This window comes from Macaca nemestrina, chromosome 12, assembly GCF_043159975.1.
Source record: "Macaca nemestrina isolate mMacNem1 chromosome 12, mMacNem.hap1, whole genome shotgun sequence".
NCBI lineage: Eukaryota > Metazoa > Chordata > Mammalia > Primates > Cercopithecidae > Macaca > Macaca nemestrina.
Window position 1 is genome coordinate 95,386,690 of NC_092136.1, and position 13,787 is coordinate 95,400,476.

The following is a 13,787-nucleotide window of genomic DNA, read 5'->3' on the forward strand; positions in this document are numbered from 1 at the left end:
ATGCTATATAAATTGTTGTTATACTATATTGTTTTCTATTTGCATTAATGTTTATTGTTGTATTTTTTAAATATTTAAATCCACAATTGGTTAAATTTATGGATATGGAACCCATGGATACAGAGGGCCAACTGTCCTATAGATACACTATATATTAGCATTATTTTTACTTTGAACAGTCAGAAATTTTTCGGAGCAATTAAAATAATTTCGTATTTAGTTTCATTAGTGCCACTTACATTACTTTTTTTCCTTTGTGTAGACCACAGTTTCTGTCCAGTATCATATTTCTTCTGACTTAAGAACTTTCAGCATTTCTTTTAGTGCAGGTCTTCTTGTAACAAATATCTTAATTTTTGTTGGGAAAATATCTTTACTGCTCCTTCATTTTTTAAAGATATTTTTGCTGTGTATAAAATTGTCCTGGTTGTCAATTTTTAAATACACTTTAAAGATGCCATTCCACTGTCTTCTGGCTTGAATAGATCTGACAAAAAAATCTGCAATTTTTTTATTTATTCCTCGGTATGTAATAGGTTAGTGTGTGTGCATGTGTGTGCATGTGTGTGTGCACACGTGCACTCATGCTTATTTGCTGGCAGATTTCAAGGCTAATCCTTTTTCTTTGTTTTTTAGAAACTTTAATATGATATGTCTAGAGTGTGTGTGTGTGTGCGTGTATGGGTATGTGTGTGTATATGTGTGTGTTTAGTGTATCTTGCTTGGTGTTCTCTGAACTTCTTGGATTTGTGGTTTGGTATCTTTGATTAAGTTTTGAAAATTATCAATATATCTTCAAATATTGCTTTTTCTTTTCTTCCTTTCCTTCCAGGATTCCACGTACATGGACCGATATTGTACCACAGCTCCTGAACACTCTATTTTTTAAAAATAATTTTCCATATGACCCAGCCATCCCATTACTGGGTATATACCCAAAGGATTATAAATCATGCTGCTATAAAGACATATGCACACGTATGTTTATTGCAGCACTATTCACAATAGCAAAGACTTGGAATCAACCCAAATGTCCATCAGTGACAGACTGGATTAAGAAAATGTGGCACATACACACCATGGAATACTATGCAGCCATAAAAAAGGATGAGTTTGTGTCCTTTGTAGGGACATGGATGCAGCTGGAAACCATCATTCTTAGCAAAGTATCACAAGAACAGAAAACCAAACACCGCATGTTCTCACTCAAAGGTGGGAACTGAACAATGAGATCACTTGGACTCGGGAAGGGGGACATCACACACTGGGGCCTATCATGGGGAGGGGGGAGGGATTGCATTGGGAGTTATACCTGATGTAAATGACGAGTTGATGGGTGCTGACGAGTTGATGGGTGCAGCACAGCAACATGGCACAAGTATACATATGTAACAAACCTGCACGTTATGTACATGTACCCTAGAACTTAAAGTATAATAATAAAAAATAATTTAAAAAAATAAAAAAAATAAAAAAAATAATTTTTCCATTTGTATTTCACTTGGGTAATTTCTAATGGTCTGTCTTCAAGTTCACTGATTCTTTTCTTGATTTTTCCAGGCAACTGATGAGACCATCAAAGGCTTTCTTCATATATGTTACCAAGTTTACCATTTTAAGCATTTCCATTTCATTTATTCTTTCAATTTCTAGCTATTGGTTGATTTTACCTATCTGTCCATGCTTGTTGTCTACCTTTTACACTACAGTGTTTATCATATTAGTCATATTTAGTTTTGTTACCCTGTCTGATAGTTCAGGTATCTGAACCATATCTGAGTCTAGTTCTATTAATAACTCTGTCTCTTGACAGTATATTTTTTCTTGCTTCTTTGTGTGAATCATAATCTGGGGTGAAAGCCTGACATCTTATGTAGGACAGTAGAGAGTGTGGCAATCCTATTTATCCTTGGAAATAGGCATAACTCATCTTTTGCTAAGTATTAAGTGTGGAGGTTTGAATCAATCTAATCAGGAGTTAAGTTGGCTTCATTGCTGATGTGTTTACCCTTGGTGTATCACAGGCTTCAAATTCATCTAGCATTATTTTGTGTTTAGGGTCAGGGATTAGTTTCTGGAGGATTTTTCTGTGTATAGCTTTAGATTTTCTCTGTGACCCTGTGCTTTGAAGAGAAAGCTTTTCTCTATGCTCTGGCCTCACATCCAGCAGTAGGCTTCTGTTATTTGCTTTTTTACTGCTTTCTAGTCTTGTTTAGGGGCTAGGATGTAGGTGTTTTCTCTTGTCTTGGTTTAGCCTCAGTCTTAGGCAGACACTGTGTTCCTGGGTCTCATGGTTGGGGCTTCTTGGTTGTCCTGCCCCTTTTCATTGGTAAAGGATGTCTAAGGCCCTGTTCTGGGCCCAGGATATTTTCCTATTCTTACTTGAGAGGTAACTTTTTTTTTCTGTGTTCTTACTCCAGCTGCAAAGGGTCTTCATCTGTGTCCTGAGGGTGACAGGGTGACAGAGTTTGTTACCCTTCCACTGGAAGCTTAAGGGTTTTTTTTGTGCCATAGGGGAGACAGGGAAGAACAATCTAGGAGTGGTCTTGTGCTTTTCTCGCAGTGTCTGCTGTTTTCCTTCCCTAAACCTTCAGAAGGGAAGCTTTCTCTAGTCTTTTGCCTTGACCTCATCTCTCACATGAACACTCAGTGAGAGCTGTGGGGAAAAAACTGCAAATGGCTGCAAATTCCACTTGTGTCTACAGCTACTAGGAGATCTGTAATCTAATGTTAGCTCATTTGGACTAGAGGTTGTTGTTAAGAATAAAAATAATAATGTTAGCTCATACTTGGCCTTTTTTAACTTGTTAAAATTTTCAAGTTAACCAATTTTTTCTCACTAGCTTGTGTGGTAAGCAAGAGCTCCCATCTCATCTCTCTCCATGGTTCTTTCTCCCGTCTTTTCTTAGATTTCAGGACAGTTCGTTGCCCTGTGACTTTGATGAGTTCAGTTCTTTGATGAGTTCAAGAGGGTTTATGGTTCTGTAGATTACATCGTTTTTTCTTCTTGTAAGTGTGGGAGTGACTCTCCGATTTCTACTTGCTACATAGAAGCCAGAAGCCTTCTCATGTAGAACTTTTAAGCCATGTTAAAGAGTTTATATTTTATCCCAAATGCAATAGGAAACCAAAGAAGGGTTTAAGCAGAGGATTGATTGGTCTGGATTTATATTTTTTTAAATCACATGTTTAACATTTACTGAACTTGCACTGTATGCCAGGAAGTGAGGTTTCCAAGATAAATTTTAAAATAGTGAGAACAGTGTCCTCAGATATTTCATAATCAAGCAGATTAGTCTTACTGACTATAACAAATAACTAACAAAACTCCGTGTAAAGGCTGTAAATGAATATCCAAGAAGGTTGCTCTGGGAGAATTAAGGAAGGGAAATTTCATTTTGGCACACAGGGTAGAGATGGTAGAAAATGACCTTCAAGTTATATCTTGAAATTTAAGCAGGATATGGTTTCAGAAGAACCTCACATAGGATGCATGTCCAAGGTTTTCTTATAACTTGCTTTCTAAGTAACATTATTTTAATTCCTTATCTTTATTTTTGGGTCATGACTTCCTAAGGAGGCAAGGAAAATATTCAGGTGTACCAACCAACCACCACCACCACCATCAACTTACTTTTTATCAAAAGGCATCTCTAGGCTTTGATATGTATAAATGATGGCTAGTTTACTGATATAGAATAATACAATTTTTTAAAAACTTTTGGATGTTATTATTACATATTACTGTAGTTCTCAGGCTGGCTTAGTATCAGAATTCCCTTAAATGCTTTTACAAATGGAGATCTCTGGGATCCAAAGGTTCCGACTCATGCTGTGGAGGCCAGGATTCTGTACTTTTTTGAAGCTCTTACAGTGAAGCTGAAGACAAGCTAGTTTTGGGCAGATTGTCTCCCATATTTGGAGTTTTTTTGTTTTAGTTTGGGTTATTCCAAAAGCAGATTCCGAGACAAAGACATGATTTTAGATTGGTTATGTTGGAGGTGACCTCAGGAAGCATAAGTGAGGAAGTGGGGAAAGTAAAAGAGGGAAAGGAATCACTACAGTGCGAGTAAATGAGTGTATTACTTCTTGGGGCATGTGGGCCTCAATCCCACTGAAACTTTCTGAGAAGCCTGTATAAAGTCCTTCCTGAAAAGGCAGCCTTTGACCATGTAACTCAGTTTGCTTACCATATTTTGACCCACTATATCTCTGTTTTCAGGGATGAGCACCTGACCCAAAGGCCACCAACCAGTAAACTAGCCAGTGTCCTATGTGATACAAGACAAGTCCACTGGATCAGATTCTCTCAGAAGAACAAGGAGGTTGGTTAGGGATGTTTGAAACTGGGTGTGATACCATGGATTACAGATGGCTCCATGATAATCAAGTTGAAGAATGAGAGATCAGAGATATCATGAAGATGGAAAATTCAGTCTCAAAAGATCTCCAGGGTATGGATGGCTTCTCTGTTCTTGTTCCCATGAGCTCAGTTGAATCAAGTGCACCTATTTTTCCTGAAACTAAGTTGTCATCTTTCCTTAGGGCTCACGAAGATATATCCTTACAGAAAAATTCCCATTACTTGAGGCAAATTGAGTGGGTCATAAAAGCTTTGACTTAAAAAATTGATGAAAGTAGCCACAGAGCCACAGATGGAAAACAGCATCCACAAAATAATCTCATTATACATACCTTTAAAAATCTTGGAGCAGATAATCAGAACCTGATTGTAATATAATTATAATGATTAGTTCTAAGTGAAAGCACTTTTGCTTTCTATATTACTATTAACTCTGTAGTCAAAACAAACTGATTATAAAGCTATTTTTGCCCACATGCAGACTGTATAGAAAGCAGAGCTTATTTTAAAGAAATTCTTCTAATGTATTTCCAGAAACCTGAGCCAGTCATATGGATTGTTTTTATATATGTGTTCTGATTCCTCACATAACCAATTCAAGGGGAAAACATATTACCATTTTAGATGGTTTTCTTTTCAGGATACAATGTGAGTGAGAAGTGCAGTGCCCTGCATTTCTTAGGCTGGGTCTGGTTGTCAACTTCTCACAGCCAATTATTAATCCCAATTAATACCAGAGGTAATCCTCTGGTCACAGCTGATCTTTGGAGCAGAGCTCTTGGCCCACTGCAATTGCCCCAGGCCAAATTCTGTCTTTGGATGGACTTGCTGCTTTTGCTAAAGCCAGTAGGAAAGGTACCTATTCATGCACATAGAAAACCAGAAGATTTTTTTTTGCAAAGAATAGCTCTCAAGAGGAAAGGGTTGTGCAAACTAGAATTAACAGAAAAAAGGGGGTACTTTTAATGGTTTGAGAGTCTGGACTTTATATTTATTTTAACAAATATTTATTGGGGACCCACTATATGCTTAAAGCTGGGCTCAGCACTATTCTAGGATAAAGAGAAATATAATTCCCATGATTTTCCTGAGAGCCTACACAAACATGAATGATTAATTATGAAATGAACTAATGTTTCTTCAGCAGTGCATAATTTACAAATTGCATTTATATGTGTGTATGTATATGTATTATGCACACATATTTGTATGCATTGTATCTCTTATTTAGTTCTCACGACAACTCTCTAGGGTAAGTGGTATTATCGTTACTCATTTTGCAGGCATTAAAAATGAGTTGAGTAAACTTGTGTACACTATATCACTACACTTACCATACTATGTAAACAAACCTGTATATGTGCTCATCATTTCCAGTGAACAAGGAGCTGGTGAACTTGGGCGGGGTCCTGTTTACCTTTCGATTGCCAGCACCTAGCCCATGTTGATTGCTATTGAAGCTCAGCCCATGGTTTCCAGGTTGTCCACATTGTCCCAGGATGTATTCTCCCTGACTCCTGAAGCTGCTTGTCAATCTGCACTCCTGATGCCTGAGCTCCCACTGCGCCCAGCTGTGCTGCATTCTTCAGATCCCAGATCAGCACACTCTGCCCACTGCCCTCCTCCCATTGTTTCCTCAATTCCCTGACTACAAAATACCTTCTAAATGTGGATGACTTTGGCTGTCTCAGAGGCTTTCAGCAGGTTTCCCATATTGGTTAGCTCATCAGAGCTGAGGAACACAGGACAGCAGCACCAGACACTTCCGGGGCCTATCTGTAAGTCAGTCCCTATCCTCATTTCTCTATCTGCACTATTTCATTTGCACCTCACAAGAACATACATATTATTACAGATGGTGAAACAGGTTGTAAGAAGTGGTGATTTGCCCAAGATCACACAACTGGCAAGTAGCAGAACTGGGATTTGAAGCCAAGTCTCTCTGTCATGCCTAATTCCTTAATCATTAAGAACAAATACCTGGATTTCTTACCTTCCTGGATGCCCTTGTTAAAGTGCTTGCTTTGCTTTGGAATGTTGAGTAGGATGTTTACAGGATGTGATAAATCTGCCCAAGAACAAGGTGTTGAAGAGGAGTGTGTACTACCATTGCAATGACTCATTTTATCTGTCATTTTTCCCCTCTCCAGACTCTGAGTTCCTTAAAAGCTGGGACTGGGCTTTATTTGCTCATGCCTTATGTTGAGCACATTGCTTAGAACAGAGTAGGTGCTCTAAAAATTGTTGTTGAATGAATAAATGGATTTTCCCCCACATGCAATTTAATCTTGAGCATGTGGCCTCTAAGTGATGACGCTCCAGTTAGCTTTTCCCTCCAACTGCAAATAATTTAATAAATAGCTATCACACACCTAAGAGTGATAAAGGAGGAACCACACTTTTGAAGGAAGCACATGGGATGATTTGGTTGGCATCCATGTACCATTATCAGGACCTCCAGTAAAATAGCAAAGGAGAAAAGGTGAATATTTGGGCTCCATTTATCTCTTTTCAGTGCCCCCATCCTGTGTCCTGAGTCATCCTCTCTTTCGTCATCTAAGAAACTGATGCTGCCCTTTACAGCTTAAAGTCCTACCTTTCCTCTTTAATTGATCCATGTTCAAAAGTTTCTCCCTTCTTCCACTCCCTCAACATATCTATATCCCCACTGGCTAACATCTACTGAGTGTCAAATTATTTTATTGTGTAATTTGTAGTGATAGACAAATGACTGATAAACATCTATACATTGGTTTTCTTTCTAATTAAGAGGAAAATATTTAACTAAAATTATTTTTAAATAGTAAAGTAAGAGGAGGTATTACTTTTCTGGTTGCTGAGGATAAGGAGGTGAATCAAGCCAAGTCCTTGCCCTTGTTAAAAGAGAAACTTCAGATAAATTAAATTTAGAAGAGTTTATTTCTGCAGAGAACAATCCATGAATTGGGCAACACTCAGAACCAGGAGAGGTTCAGACAGCTCCACCCAGCAGTATGAGTGATGAGCTTTCATAGGCCAGATACAGAAACACAGTAGAGAAATCACCTGATTGTCTGCAGCCAGCATCTGCCTTATTTGGGCATGATGTGCTGAGTTAGCTGCCTGTGACCGGATGAACCTTGGCTGTTTTATATACTCCTAAGTTAGCTTGTGGTTTGTTTATGTACTAAGTTAGATTGCAGTTCGTTATGTAGGAGCTCAAAGAACAGAGACAGCCTCAGACTAATGGTGTACTGCTTATATAATTTAATACCCTCATGAAACTTACATTCTTACTGAGAGAGAGATGCAAGACAAGGAAAGACATAGGTAGGATAATTAGCAAGCCTATTTAGTTCTGATCTTATGCATCAAGACCTTCAGTAGGGGGTCTATTGGAAAACTGTGGATACCAGGTCACACACTATTGTTTTACATTTTGCAGACAAAGAAACCAGGGGTTGGAGTGGTTAAATGCCTTATGTTGAGCACATTGCTTAGAACAGAGTAGATGCTCTAAAAATGGTTGCTGAATGAATAAATGGATTTTCCCCCACATGCAATTTGATCTTGAGCATGTGGCCTCTAAGTGCTGATGCTCCAGTTAGCTTTTCCCTCCAACTGCAAATAATTTAATAAATAGCTATCACACACCTCAGAATGATAAAGGAGGAACCACTCTTTTGAACAGATAAAGAAACCAGGGCTTGGAGTGGTTAAATAAGTTGCCCAGAATAACTAAGTAAGTGGCAAAGTTACAATTATATCATAGGACATCCAGTTCATAATCCTTCCATGACACTCACTGTAATTTTCTTGAGAGCTTAAGCCATACCTTTTTTTTGTTTTGACCTTTATACAACAATTATTAGAAAAATGGAAACTTATATTGCTGCCATAATGAGGGTGAACACGCTGAAGAACTGTGTGTGGAACTTTTGCTAACAATGAGACTTTGCTTACAAGGATTCCTCTACTCTATCAATATTTGTGTGTTGGATTTTTTTGTTTGTTTGAGATGGAGTCTCACTCTGTACCCCAGGCTGGCATGCAGTGGTGCAATCTTGGCTCACTGTAGCCTCCGCCTCCCGGGTTCAAGCGATTTTCCTGCCTCAGCCTCCCCAGCAGCTGGGATTACAGGCACGTGCCACCACGCTTGGCTAATTTTTGTATTTTTAGTAGAGATGGGATTTCACCATGTTGGCCAGGTCCATCCACATTTTGATGGGCGTGTTGGATTTCCTATCAGATCCAGAGCTGATTGGTTCTATTTGCCTTGTTTTCTCTTGTAGTAGCCACCTTTCAGGCATCTGATTGGAGTCACACTTGAACTTAGAGAACTTGTGGCCTTGAGTTTTGAAATTCACTGAGCAGGGAGACTGGAGACAGTTCTTAAAAAATAATTAATTCAGTTGACGCTCCTTTCCTTCCAACGCCTCAAGAGCTTAGCTGGAGGAGCTGTGGAAAGTGTGAGGCAAGGAATTGAATTCATCCTGCTCACCAGTCATCAGTCAGCAGCCAGAGTGCTTTTTAACAGAGTGAGCTGTCTGCCCTCTATGTACAGAATAACCTTACTGCCTGGGGTCACGTCAGGAAGCCTGGTGCGCTGATCTAAGCATTACCTCACTACCCCACAGGAGATTCATGGGCTCTGGAAGGAGGACCCGTGCTGGTGGAGGGACTCCAGCTCATCCCACCTGCCCCAAGGTCAGGCAGCCAGGAGACAGTCTCTGCAGCTCTGACAGCAGGGTCAAAAATCAGGAGACCTAAGCTCAAGCCCCGTGCCCGTACAGTCACCTTTATGGGCTGATGAATGTAGGCTGGCACATCTCTCCGGGGGCAATCACACACATTTATTGATGTGGAAGCACTGATCTCATTGCTTTTTAAATAACACACTGTCTTGCTAACTCATTAAATCCCAGTCATTTGTAGCTGCCTTCCCAGAAATCAGGAGAAGGAAGCTACCTTCTTCTTAAGGCCTCTAATAAGACCTTGGCATTACAGAACACCTTCCTGAAAGGACCTCAAAGCTTTAGCATCATTCATCCTGCCCTCAATTTACAGATGGGAAAATGGAGGTACTCACTCTGTGCTGCAGGAAAGTTGCTTAATTGATGCCTCCATTTTATCCAATGGCCAATATTTTATCCAATGTTTTCCTTAAAGTCAAGAGTGACTTCCAATTTATCTGTAATTCCTTGACCCAGTGTTCAGACTAAAAACCTTGGAATCATCCTGGACTCCTTTATTTCTCTCCCCCTCCTCCTCCAACAGTCCGGAAATCCTATTGCTTTCCCCAGCAAAGTAAATCCACAATCCAACTACTTCCCAACTCGGCTGTTGCTCCCATTGTGGTCTGAGCCACCAAGATCTCACACCGGATTTCTGAATGAGCATCCTGATTCTTCCCCTTTGAGTCTATTCCCAACATACCAGTCAGAGTTATTATCTGAAAATATTAAGTTAGAGCATCTTACTTCTCTTCTCAAAATCATCCAATAACTTCTGGTCTTCCTTAGAGTAAAACCCAAAGTCACACACACACACACACGCACACACACACACTGGCCTCAAGACTCCACATGCTGTAGCCCTCCTCAGAGCTGGTGGCTGCCTTCCCTCTCTGAGCTCATCTTCCTCCCTTGGTGACTCTGTTCCAACCTTGGGCCCCTGCCTGTTCCTATCCAGCACAGTTCTAACTCAGGGCCTTTGCACCAGCTGTTTCTTCTGTCTGGAATATTATTCCTTTAAATATTCACATAGTTAACCCTCTCTTCAAGTTTTTCTCAATTTCCAAGATGACAAGCTCTTTCTCACACTAAGTCCATAGAAATTATAGCGGAGGCACTTTTGAATTAATAAAAATGTATATCACTGCTCTCAAAAATAGAAGAGGGTTGGGCACGGTGGCGCACGCCTATAATCCCAGTGCTTTGGAAGGCCGAGGCGGGTGGATCATTTGAGGTCAGGAGTTTGAGACCATCCTGGCCAACATGGTGAAACCCTGTCTCTACTAAGAATACAAAAATTAGCCTGGCGTGGTGGCGGGCGCCTGTAATCCCAGCTACTGGAGAGGCTGAGGCAGGAGAATCGTTTGAACCCAGGAGGTGGAGGTTGTGGTGAGCTGAGATCGCACCATTGCACTCCAGCCTGGGCAACAGAGCAAGACTCTGACAAAAAAAAAAAAAAAAAAAAATAGAAGGGTAACTCTCAGTGCAGCAGAAACAGTGAGCACTTTGTGAAAGATGGAAAGCAATAAGTTGGATTAGAGCAGGAAACTGAAGCCCGGGATGTGAGCAACAGCAAGTAGAGAGCATTGCCATGAAAAATGGGGCCAGCAAAAACTTGAAGTAGGTGAGATGGTTAACTATGCAGATATCTAAAGGAAGGGCATTCCAGACAGAAGAAACAGCTGGTGCAAAGGCCCTAAGGCAGAAGTGTGCTTGGAAATGATAGGAAGGGCTCCAATCTAGAAGCAGTGGGAGCTTGGACCAAAGGAAGATTCCTAATATAGCCGTACTTTTAAAACTCTACCTCTGTCTTCCTAGAGAGCATATGGAGCCCAGATCCCTGGTATCCACACTCCAAAATGACATATATTCAGGAGAATAACGAATGGGGAAATGTTGGCCACTGCCTTTCGTGAGAAGGAACTCACTGTGAACCTTAAACAGAATGGCTTAGATGCATGGTTTGAGCACAAGTTAAAATTCAGAATTCTGCAGAATAAACTAGAAGATCAGGGGCAGTGAGTCTAAAGTTTAGACTCTAGACTTTAAACTGGTGTAGGAGGCTTGGAGATCTAGGAAAAGTGAGCTGGTTTCCAGGGGAAATAGAGATGATCTTCCATGTAAAGGCTGGTGTGTGCTGCCCTTTGAGGCGTGTCTGTCCCTGTGAGTAAGAAAAATATTTGCCAAATAGGAGGAACTTCTTGGGGAGAAAGGATAGGGTATGCACTTTAGTGAAGACAGAGGCCCTGGTCCTTTGGAGGGGTGTGAGGAGGATGCAGGTGAGAAGGAAGGAGAGTGCTGTGGAGAGCCATTTTTGGAAGGGCACCCACCCCCTGCCTCTGGGTCCTGCTCACCTGGGGTGGGATGAGGGTAGCCCTTTCCCATGCACTTATTCCAGTAACATGGTGAAGGCAAAGCAACTAGGAGGGAGAAAGAAAATTTCTTTTTGTTTAATAAAATAAGTGACCACTCACTAGTTACTTATATTTTAATACAACTTTAGTATTTGCCAAAGATATGTAGCATAAGACACATAGAATTAATCACATAACATCATATTTAATAGCCATAAATGATAACATATTACATGAAGTCAAATGGAGGAGAAAATTAAGCCTTACCAATATCAAAGTATAAGCATATAATAGATAAATATTTATAACATATTTTAACTGTAAAAAAAGTCAGAAACTGCCATGAAATAATAATAAAGTGGGTTTTACCCACTTATACTACTATTTAATAAAACTTTCTCTCACCGACATTTCTGTGAATAAAATCCTGGCCTCCTGCCCTTAGCTGAGTGGTTCACCCATTCCTTTTTGGAAAATGTCATAAAATGGCTTCGTTGCCCAATAATCATGTGGGACAGGATAGAATAGATGAGTTGAGGGTTGATCTTAATATAGAACACCTAATAAAATCACCTCTTTTTCAACTCTGGAAAAAAAGTTGTGGAATTATTATCTTCTTTTTCCTTTTTCCCCCTCATTTTCAGAGTCTGAAGAGATCAGGTCCTTACTTACTATCTGGCCATTCATTCATTCTCTCACTTATAAACCACTTACTTAGTGCCAGGCCCATGCTAGGCTCTGAAGATAAAACAATAAACTGGGCATGGTAGCTCACACCTGCAATCCCAGCACTTTCGGAGGCTGAGGAAGTAGGATCACTTGAGCCCAGGAGTTCTAGGTTGCAGTAAGCTAGGATGTTGCCACTGCACTCCAGCCTGGGTGACAGAGCAAGACCCTGTCTCAAAACAAAAAACAATTGGCATGCATCATATCTTCAAGAATCTTGCTGTTTTGGTAGAAAAAGAAGGCAATTCAGGTCCTTCTCAGACAGAGTATTAAATATCATTAGTGTAGCTTCTATGAGTGTTCATTGTAGGCACCCTAACCAGCCTGGAGCCAGTCAAGGCGGGGGTCTGGGTGTACATGCACCTAAATTGAATCTGGATTCAAAGGGACCACGGGAAGAACATTTCAGGCAGATGGAGTGGGTTGCACAGGGCTTGGAGACCAAGAGAATATTGTCTACGTGGAAAACTTCTCTGAATCTCCTTGTATGACCAAAAACTTCTCTGAGTCTTCCCTGGAGAAGGAAGCAGGGGGCTTTCCCTGGTATGGAGATTCCACTTCCTCCTGGAAGCCTGGCAAGTCTGTGGTTGGGCTCCACGTACAGTAGTCCTCGCCTTATCTGTGGTTTCACTTTCTGTGGTTTCAATTGCCCGAAGTCAACTGTGGCCCAAAAATATGAAATGGAAAATTCCAGAGATAAATAATTCATAAGTTTTAAATTGCATGCCATTTTGAGTAGTGTGATGAAATCTCATTCCATCCTGCTTCATCCTCTCTGGGCATGAATCATCCGTTTGTCCAGTGTATCCACACTACATACACTACCTGCCCATTAGCCACTTAGCAGCCATCTTGGTTATTAGACTGATTGTGCAGTATAGCAGTGCTTGTGTTCAAGTCACCCTTATTTTACTTAATCATGGCCCCAAAGCACAAGAGTACTATGCTTAATTTATAAATTCAACTTGATCATAGGTATGTGTGTATAGGAAAAAACAGTATATATAAGGGTTTGGTACTACCAACTGTTTCAAACATCCACTGGGGTGTCTTGAGATGTATCCCCCATGGGTAATGGGGGACTACTGCCTGGCTTCTCTCCCATTGTTTCCATAAGGAAGGCACATTTCACTGCAGCTCAGAAATTATATGCATTAATAGTGAATTCTGAAAAAAACTCAGATGTGAGTAATATGTTGTGATAAGACAAGTTGTCCAATGCCCTTTCCACATGGGGGAAAGTCTGATACCTGCCAGGCACTACACAGATGCTGCTGTTACTGCTTCTGGAATATACACAATGGCCACTTAGCATGGGCTCCAACCAACAAGAGGCCTCCAGTGGGAAGGAAGGGAAAGGCAGATTTCTGTAAGAGAGTAGAAAGCTCTGTTTCCTGATGTCCCTGTGTGGTGTGGTTTGTGGAGTCCTGGAAGACTTGCCTAGACCATACATCTGCTCATCAGTTTCTTGAGTTCCTTGATGATTAAGGTTTTGAAGACATCTGTGAAAAAGTACAGATGCTATTAGAGTGAGATGATTCATTAAGCTGGTGTCTTGTGGTTACTCTAAGCACGAATTCATTGATGTCAGGCAGGATCTGAGGAATAGGATACAGAAACAGGCAGGATTTA